Genomic DNA, 9,411 nt, shown 5'->3' with positions numbered 1-9,411 from the left:
AATGCGATATAAAGAGTTGCGAGGACCTCAGAGTTCAAGAAGCTGGATGTCAGAGATCTGGTATTGCTTGGTGCGTGTAAGAACATTATGTATACAGTGTTTTCTCGTTAGTGTTTGTATACAAAGCTGTTTAGTCCTGCTATGGCATAAATATCAGTCATCATCCCTGCGCAGTGTAGATGCCACTTAAGTACCATGCAGGCCTGGGAGAGACAAGTTTTACGGCAATGCTTGTGGGCGTGGTGTGCAGCTGCTGTTGTAATTAAATAGGGGAAGCGACCAGCGTGTGTCCTGGTGTCAGGAGATCAGACCGGTTTCTCAGGTGTCTGGAGATCAGACCGATTACCCCGGGTGTCTGGAGATCAGACCGATTACCCCGGGTGTCTGGATATTTGACCGGTTTCATCAACACATCAGGTATATAACCACACCACTGACGTTTGTAACATCAGTTTCATACGAGAACACCATTCGGACGTTAAGTGACTTTACTGGTAAGCTGATGAAATTTATAATAATTCCGTTTATTTATTTTCATGATGTAATATGTTCTAGACGTCACAGTCGTAAAATGGCGCGTGATGTTTATATGATAATGATTCGATTTACAGAATAAACAGTTGAATAATGAACATGAATATAATAAGCGGCCTTCGATACAAAGCTATTCGTATTCTCTTTTCTCTTTGCTAATTTGCAGGCGAGCTTATATAAGACGTTAATTTTACGCATGTGACGTGGCCGTCTTCGAAGCAAAACACGTGATCGCAGCTTGAGCGCCAGACAGGGGAGAAATCTCACGCGTGTGACCAGTACGTGGCAGCCTTCCCTGAAGCACGATGGAATACGTCACAATTCGTTCCGGGAAAAAACCATACAAGTGCGATCTGTGTGATGCTGCATTCTCCTGTCTGGGTGCTGTGAAGACACACGGGAGAGAAACCGTATAAGTGCGATCTGTGTGATGCTGCCTTTACACAATCGGGTCATGTGAAGACACACATGAGAACTCACACGGGAGAGAAACCGTATAAGTGCGATCTGTGTGATGCTGCCTTCACACAATCGAGTGATGTGAAGAAACACATGAGAACTCACACGGGAGAGAAACCGTATAAGTGCGATCTGTGTGATGCTGCCTTCTCGCATTCGGGTACTATGAAGAAACACCTGAGAACTCACACGAAAGAAAAAATCATTCAAATGTAACATTTGAAGTGAGTGAAGCTTACGCTCTGAAGACACTCTATAACCACACACGACAATGTATAATAATTCTAGAGAGATGTCGTACAGATGTAAACAGAAAGTATATCTCGAACTGTCAGACTCACATGTAGTATGTATGTATGTATGTATGGACGGGAACCTTTATTGGTGTTTCCCTTTTTATTTTTGATAGTTTTCCACCGGTAATTTCACTTTACCGGGAGATTTTGTTCCGGAGCTTCCAGGCTGATTCTAAGTAATGTTTAACTTGCTCTACCCAATCCCCATAACATCTATGTTCATTTAGCCCCAAGATAGTGAGCATCACCTGCCTTTCCTCCAGCTGTGCAGGGGTGACCCCCACTTCTTAGAGCCTGTCCCACATGATCTTCCTTAGGTGTTTGTATGCCGGGCAAACTAACAGGAAATGCTTTAGGTCTTCTGGTTCTCCCTTATTGCACACAGTGCAATTTTTTTCCCCTAACCATCTCCTAGTTCTTTTATTTACGGGGAGGCATCCCGCTCTACATTGGTACAGCAGCTTACTGCCGATTTTATTATTATTGTAAAAGGTTTCTTGGTTAGGAAATGTTTTCTCTTTATATAGCTCTAGTGTGCTTTTATTTACCATCCCCCTTCTCTATATGATTGTGCTGCCTTTTATAATGATTTTCTCCACCGTATTGTTCCATGATTCGCTGTTTTCCCAGTCTCTATTTATCAATAACTGTTCTTCGTCATAATTTTCGCCCAGGAATTTTACTCGTCTATTCCAATCCGACGTAAAATTTCCTGCACTGATAGCTTCCGCTATTCCCCTGCATTTTCTCTCTTCATCCATATAATTTAATCTCCCTAAATATTTAAGTTTGCTCTTCGCTTCTCTATTATCAAACGTGGACCATCCAAGCTCCCCCCTTATTGTTTCAATACCCGCGTAAGGTGGGGCACCTAACAGTTTCCTGCCAAGCTGGTTTTGGGTATTTTCAAGGGCTTGGAGAGTGCCTGTTCTTTTTTTCTTATTCTTATATATGATTATGTCATTTCCATAGGTTAGGGCAGGTACTGCTACTGTCTTCCACAGTTCTCTCCCTACCCAGTAACTGCTGCAGCTATAGTATGCCTTCGTTGCTATTATCCCTCGGTATTTCCTTGCCTTTACTCGCACTTCACCTTCATGTAGTTCGACACAGTTTTCTATGTTATTGTTTATTTTAAAGCCTTAGTAGCAGCTTGGTTATGTGAAAACGCGAGCACACAGTACACATGGGAAATCCCAACGAATGCAACTCAACTGTTACAGTTCTTTCCACATTCAAAGCTGAACTAGGAATTGCTTGTGAAAGCCGTGAAACCTTTTACGTTATACAACCTGATGGTGACATGTTTGTGTTTTTGATGAGTATTAATCTATCCAACGTGTGACTGTAATACAATCGCTGAAATTTAATAGCATTTGTGAATAATCATGTGTTTGAACACTGATCTAATAAAACGCATAGTACGTATAATTATTTGTAATTTTTATGTCTATATGTAAATGTATATACAAACACAGACACACGCACGTACACAGAATTGCTATGGAAGAGAACCAACAACAACAAGAGGATGGTGAATTGGAAGAAGAGGAAGAAAGGAAAAAGAATGATGAGAAAATCAAAGACAGAAACAGCAGAGCACCATCAAACGCTAGGAACGATACGTCATAGGATCAGCAGCCACGCCATACAGCTGACGACGCGTTACTCACATAAGCGACCACTCACACGTTACGGGACAGCTCTCATGCTATGCTGGGGCTACGCTACTGGACCGACGGTTGCGAGATGAACATCGACGAACGTAACGGTCCAACGCAGTTCTATCGTGCGCTCGGAGCGACCATAACGCGTGCACGCACTAGACACACGCTACGCATTATGATCTGACATCATGAGCCAAGAATCTAGCATTCAAGCCCAAACCGCCGCGCGTATCACACACCAGCAGTATGCTGCTTCACAGCCACGGTACGCAATGCAGGGAGAACGATGGCTACGCCCGTGGATATCCAACTTCCGCAGCGTAGCTGTTAAAAAAAGTTGCGACAAATGACTATCATTATAGGTGGACACAATACAGATCGTCTGAGACTTGAGTCTGCGTGTATAAGACTTATATTTACATGTTTCTAGCGTGTGATCTCGCTCGCGCAAATGTGTATATCGAGAGGTGAATTGATCTTGCATAACCCTAGTACACAAAGTCAACGCAATTTATAGCATTACAGGTCTATTTCCATTGGGCGTAAAATTCATTCCGATTACATAATATTTCTAGTATGGCACTGTCTTTTTGAGATAATATAAGAACAACAAACAACCCAGCTGAATTTTACTCGAAGAATTGATTAACCGTGTTGGTGTGTGTATGTCCAGATTATCGATAAATGTTACAATTGTCGAATAGTGTTCATATATAAACTGATGGAATCAAATTGGCTTCATTTTGGCCATCGTGGTGACCCTTGAGTCTAAAGATTTTGTCATAATCTTTGTAAATTAAAACGTTTAAAATAAATGAAATACCAACCACCGCTTTTATCCGTTTTGTTACGCTATGATTTTCTGCCTCTGTCCCGCATTGTCTATTACCAATTGCGCGCATAATGCGCGTCAACCACCCATGCCACACCGAATTCTCGGTACATGAATTACCAAAAGGGTGGATGTCGCTCTAGATTCGTCGTTACTAAGATTCATGTAGGCTCAGATAGAATCACACATAAATCACAGCGCGCATAACGTGCCATCCATTTGGCTGTCAAATATTTCCGACCGGAAGTCTGAAACTTGAAGTTTGTGGACATTTAGTCAGTGGATAATGTTTATGGTTGTGGGCATGTGTCGAACCACCGAAGATAGTGTATTATTCAATTAAGTTTTGCTGTGTGTTGTTCGGGTAATGTACAGCCCATAGGATAGTATATAGCTGCTAACCGCCGTAATTCGTGGATTGTACGCGTTAGTTAGTGTTAGGGTAGGGTTAGGGGTTTAGAGTATAAGGTTGGGTGTTGGGTTACACGGTTGGGGGCTTGGCGGTTAGCGATAGGCGTTCCTCATGAGCTAGTTGAGTATGTAATTTTCAAACGCCCAATTTCCTGTGCACTATATAACTTGCAGCATATATATGTAATTCTGAAAGCTAAAGATGTCATTACTCGTGAAGTTGAGAATTAACTGTAAAGGATGAGAAGAGAGAAATATGAAGATCATTTCGTATTCCAAATCGTTTGTACACCCCTGAACTGGAATGAAACTGCGGTGCTAAATGCCGTAAGTAGGAAATAAAATATTAGTCGCGTATACCCGTCTAGAGCTGTAATGCAATACTTTTGTAGTCTGGCAACGCTAAAAATGACACGATGTCGCTATAGCTACTGCCAATCATACCTCACGGGGCAGATTGTACTGTATAACGTGTGCGTTCCTAGGGTAATTACAAATATAGTGATTCTTTGTATCAGGTCACCCACATCTCCTCAATTCAAACCTGTCGCTCCCAAACGTCGACCGGCGCACCCTGGGTTTAGGCGGAAAATGATCGCAACGTGTCACTCTGCGTTAAAAACAACTTGCTCCCTCAGAGAGAGCTAGACCAGCAAAATATGATATGTAACGTAACATTGAGAAATAATCGTGAAGACATACATACTATCAACCACTTTGAATGCCATTTCGACGCACACCGTAACCACAAACTGGATTTGAACAAATGTCATAGCTATTCCATATACTAGACAATGTATGTGTGACAGATTACAACATTAGTATATTGAAAGCACATCTAACAAATAAATATACTAACATTGTTTTAAATTAATTAATTAACCAAGAGTACTTTATAGATAGATAGATGATACGTACAATACCGGGTACAAATTCGCATTCATCTTTAGCACATGCCGCCGTCCGGCTCTGTGGTCGCATCTGTACCCTACATACATGAGGTGCTTTCGGTCACATGCTATTTGATTCACCATGCCATGACCATTAAAATGTGGTCAATAAATATTTGTGCGTTTAATAAAGTGAATTCATCCGCAAGCGCTTTTATCTGCCTTGTTACGTCCAATGTCCGTAACCGCTAATTTCTTGGCTCATTCACGTACAACCTGATCGCATTAATGCTATTTGACGCCAAACGGCCAGATATAAGCAACGTAACAACCAAAACACTTAATCCATGAACCGCGCGCGACGCGTTGGCTGTAATATGTAGGCCACCCTACATGCATAGCGTGCGTGAACACAAGCGGCAGCCCATGCCATCATCAGGTGCGGGCGCCGGCGCCCCCCGAATAAGCCACGTTCGTGGTACAGTCTGCGCATGGCGCAAACTATTTGCCGATTGAAATCCCCTCCGCGGGTCAGGTCAATTGTGACAAAATATTCGTATTTCGGCGGCAACCGTACACATACGGCATGCAGCCTGTGTCGTTGTAATCCTACCACGTTTATTTCACGTGTGCACGTACACGCCGTGCGGTGCGTGGTGCACGTAACACGTCGTGAACTCTGCGTGTTCCGGTCCACGTACTATGTGCGTCGAGCGTTTGCTGCCGTAGTCGACAGTATAACCTACGGTGCGTCCGTGACGCAGACGACAAGTTGCGTGCGTGGCGCGTGTGCGCGTGCAACGTGCGGCGCTACGCGCCGTTTGCGTGTGCACCGGCTACACGTTCGTGCGTGCGTGCGTGTGGCACGTACACGGCGCGGTGCGTGCGTGTGGCCACGTACACGTGCGGCGTTGTGTACGCTACACGTGCGTGGCGTGTGTAAACGCCCTACACGTGCATGCGCGCGTGGCGTGTGCACACAATCGTGGGGCGGGCGTGCCGGGCGGTGTGCCGTACACGTGCATGCGTTCTCGTGCAGTGCGTGCTTTTGCACGTACCACTGTTCGGTGGCGTCGTGCACCGTACAGCACTGCGGTGTGCGTGGTGTGCACTGTGTGGCGTCGTGCGTGTGCACTGACACGTCGTGTGCGCGTACACCGGGCGTCGCGTGCGTCGCGTTGTGCCACGGTACACGTGAGCGCGTGCGTGTGTGTGAACGTAGCACATGCGTGCGTGCGTCGTGCGGTGGCACGTAACACCGCTGCGTGCGTGACGTGTGTGCGTGTGCCGTAAACGTGCGTGGCGGTACGTGTGTGCGTGTGCACGGTAAGACGTGCGTGGCGTGATGCACGTACAGGGGCGCGTGCGTGACGTGCGATGCGTGCGTGGCGTGGCGTCGTGTCTGTGTACACGTACACACGCGTGCGGGTGGCACGTACAAGCCGCCAGAATACATGTACATATACGTCTGAATCGCGTGAGAAGCGTAACCACCGCACTCCGATGATTTCATCGATTGTCCTACATAATGACGCCGCTGACCTGTGACGCGTCACACAACCCTTGGCTAACTACGAACTGGCTTATTTCTGCAGGTACTTGAAATGTAACCAATCAGGCTTGGATGTTGTTGTGGGGTTGTTTCGTATCAAAACATTAAATACATCAGAGCGTGTAGTGGTTAGGTGAAACCACTAGATATATACAAACACATGGGATTGCTGACGTTCGCGCCGTGGGCGACTGAAATACGGCTTCGGGAGCGATGCGGAGCGTCCCGACAGGACGGACAGCGACAACGTAGTAAACAGGAAACTTCGAGGTACGCCTGATATCTGCGCGCAATTATTAAGTTAAGAATAAGGCATAACATCAATTATCATTCCTTTACTTCAATTCGTGATATACCTGGTTCTCACTAATTAGACGGTAGCGCGCAAGTGTGAATAAAGAATACACGTTGTGTGTGACTGCGTTAATGACTTCACTTTATTAACATGGTATCCCGTTGGATATGCTCCGAGTCGCAGAGCGTATAGTGGTGGTGCGTCGGGAGGAAGGGTGGGGGAGCGAACGCGACGGGGGGGAGCTCTAATAAAACAAAAGCAGATTGTAACAGTAACCAAATCGTGTTTACCGCCCCCCTTCTCACTGAGGGTCAAAGGGTTTATCAGACACTTACTCTTCGCACCGAACAGCGGAAAGCACATTTCATGTACTTTCAATAAAAGTGAAAAGAACTGTAGGTCAGCGCTGAGAACAAACAAGTTTTGCACTAGGTCCGTTAGACATGTCCTCTAGTAAAATATTCTGATATCTGACCTTTCCCCACTGCCCCTGACCTTGTGACCTCCAATTTCGCGCTGGTGAATGAGTTCCTCCCCATCACACTATACTGTACATCGAACATTAAGAGCATAGGTTCAAGCGCGGTGTGAGATTTGTGCGCGCAATTCCGTATTTACCTCCTAAACTAAGTTAAGGGGGAAATATTCCCGCCTACCATTGACACCCTTGACCTTGCACCTTGACCCCGCCAAATTGCGACACTCCCGAGTCCTTTTCACGGTACCCGCCGACGTCCCGGAATATCAAGACCGTACAATCGAGAAGTTAAGATTTCTGTGCCCAAACTGTTGACGGACGCACGGGTGGACTCACGGAACGGACGCACGGACGGACAATCATGTATTCTAGCAAGCGCATCTGACTCGTCAGCTGAGCTAAAAGTAGTTATAGACTATACCTCTGAAATATATACGTTTGTAAGAACCTGCTAGGCCGGCGGGAGTGTGCTAGTGATAGCGCGCGCATATACTACATTTCTGATATTGTAAACGCGTGGTGAAGTACGTACAAATGTTGACACTTAGCTATATATATAATCACATTTGCTAATATAAATATAGTATATATAAGTTAATATAAATAATAATATACAGAGAGACAGTGCGCCGCAAAGAAACATATATTAATAAAAGAGGAAACAAGCCTGTGACAGTACAAAGCTAATACAGTGTAGGCACAAATCTACCCGATAAAATAACAACCACCATGTGTTTTGCGCAAACCGCTACGCGAGCTCTAGCTCACAACTAACACAGGCAAAATCAATGTAAATAAACAGCTAGTCGCATAAATTTAGGTAGGAGTTTTAGTTTTAAATTTTTGATCTATCTATCTATCTATCTATCTATCTATCTATCTATCTATCTATCTATCTATCTATCTATCTATCTATCTATCTATCTATCTATCTATCTATCTATCATCTATCTATCTATCTATCTATCTATCTATCTATCTATCTATCTATCTATCTATCTATCTATCTATCTATCTATCTATCTATATCTATCTATCTATCTATTATCTATCTATCTATTTATCTAGCTATCTACACTAATCTATCTAATCTATCTATATAGCTATTCTATCTTATCGTATTCTATCAAGGTATCATCATATCTATCTATCTATCTATCGAAAATATTGCACACTCTGTATCAAGTCAGTGCAAGGTGAATGTTGTTACGACAATGACACGGCGCATTGTACAGTACAAAGTGAATCCCGGTTATTTAATGCCGCTGCAGGGGCCAGGATATTTTTCTGTTTTTGCAGTTTTTTGGCTTAGATGACCGCGGAGGTCAAATCAGTCCCATGACATTCACGCACCGGCAAGACTTACCCTACTGAACATTATTTGAGCATTTATTAGAGTGCTCCGTATTGGTTTGCATCGAGAAACAGACAAACAGAACACATTCACGAAATATGTATTAATAGTAAAATTTTGTGACGCTAGTCATTTAAAATTATATGCCCTTTTACCAATCCTACCCCCTTACCCAAGGACTTGGAGTACACAATAACTTAACCGGGAACAAATCGATTTTTTACTCGCAGAGAAATAATTCAACGGCAGTTAAATTTTTTTGAAAAAAAAACAGCCCCTTTTACCCAATTAGAGGCCTTGTTAATAGTTTTATACCGCGGTAAAGATAATTAATTTCTGAGTACGAATGGCCAAACCATAGTCCTGCATGTCGTACGTGCACATTATTATTGTTCGAAAATATATTTATGTGTGGATTTAATGGAATGCAGTTTACTTTGTATTTCACATAATAAACAAAAAATCAAGACTTCAAATTTGAAGCGTTTTTGATTCAAAGAAACGTACAATTGACATTAACAACTTACATCCATGTTATCGGAAGTACATGATACCAGAGTGCTTTTTCGATACCTTTTTGATGTTGTGTATTTTCTAATGATAACAAGTTTATAAAATGAAATCCCACGCATTGTCGCATTTT

At 43.6% G+C, this 9,411-nt stretch overlaps 1 long non-coding RNA gene across 1 annotated transcript in view; it reads left to right on the top strand.

The window, feature by feature from the left end:
• Nucleotides 1-788, top strand: part of LOC106818736 — a 3,769-nt gene extending 2,981 nt beyond the window's left edge. The window contains exon 2 of the long non-coding RNA XR_001395288.1: nucleotides 701-788. This is a non-coding gene — a long non-coding RNA (uncharacterized LOC106818736). The remainder of the gene's footprint in view (nucleotides 1-700) is intronic.
• The last annotated feature ends 8,623 nt before the right edge of the window (nucleotides 789-9,411 follow it).

This window comes from Priapulus caudatus, unplaced genomic scaffold (assembly GCF_000485595.1).
Source record: "Priapulus caudatus unplaced genomic scaffold, Priapulus_caudatus-5.0.1 Scaffold2471, whole genome shotgun sequence".
NCBI lineage: Eukaryota > Metazoa > Priapulida > Priapulimorpha > Priapulimorphida > Priapulidae > Priapulus > Priapulus caudatus.
The sequence above is the reverse complement of the archived record's forward strand: the minus strand, read 5'-3'. Positions and strand labels throughout refer to the sequence as shown.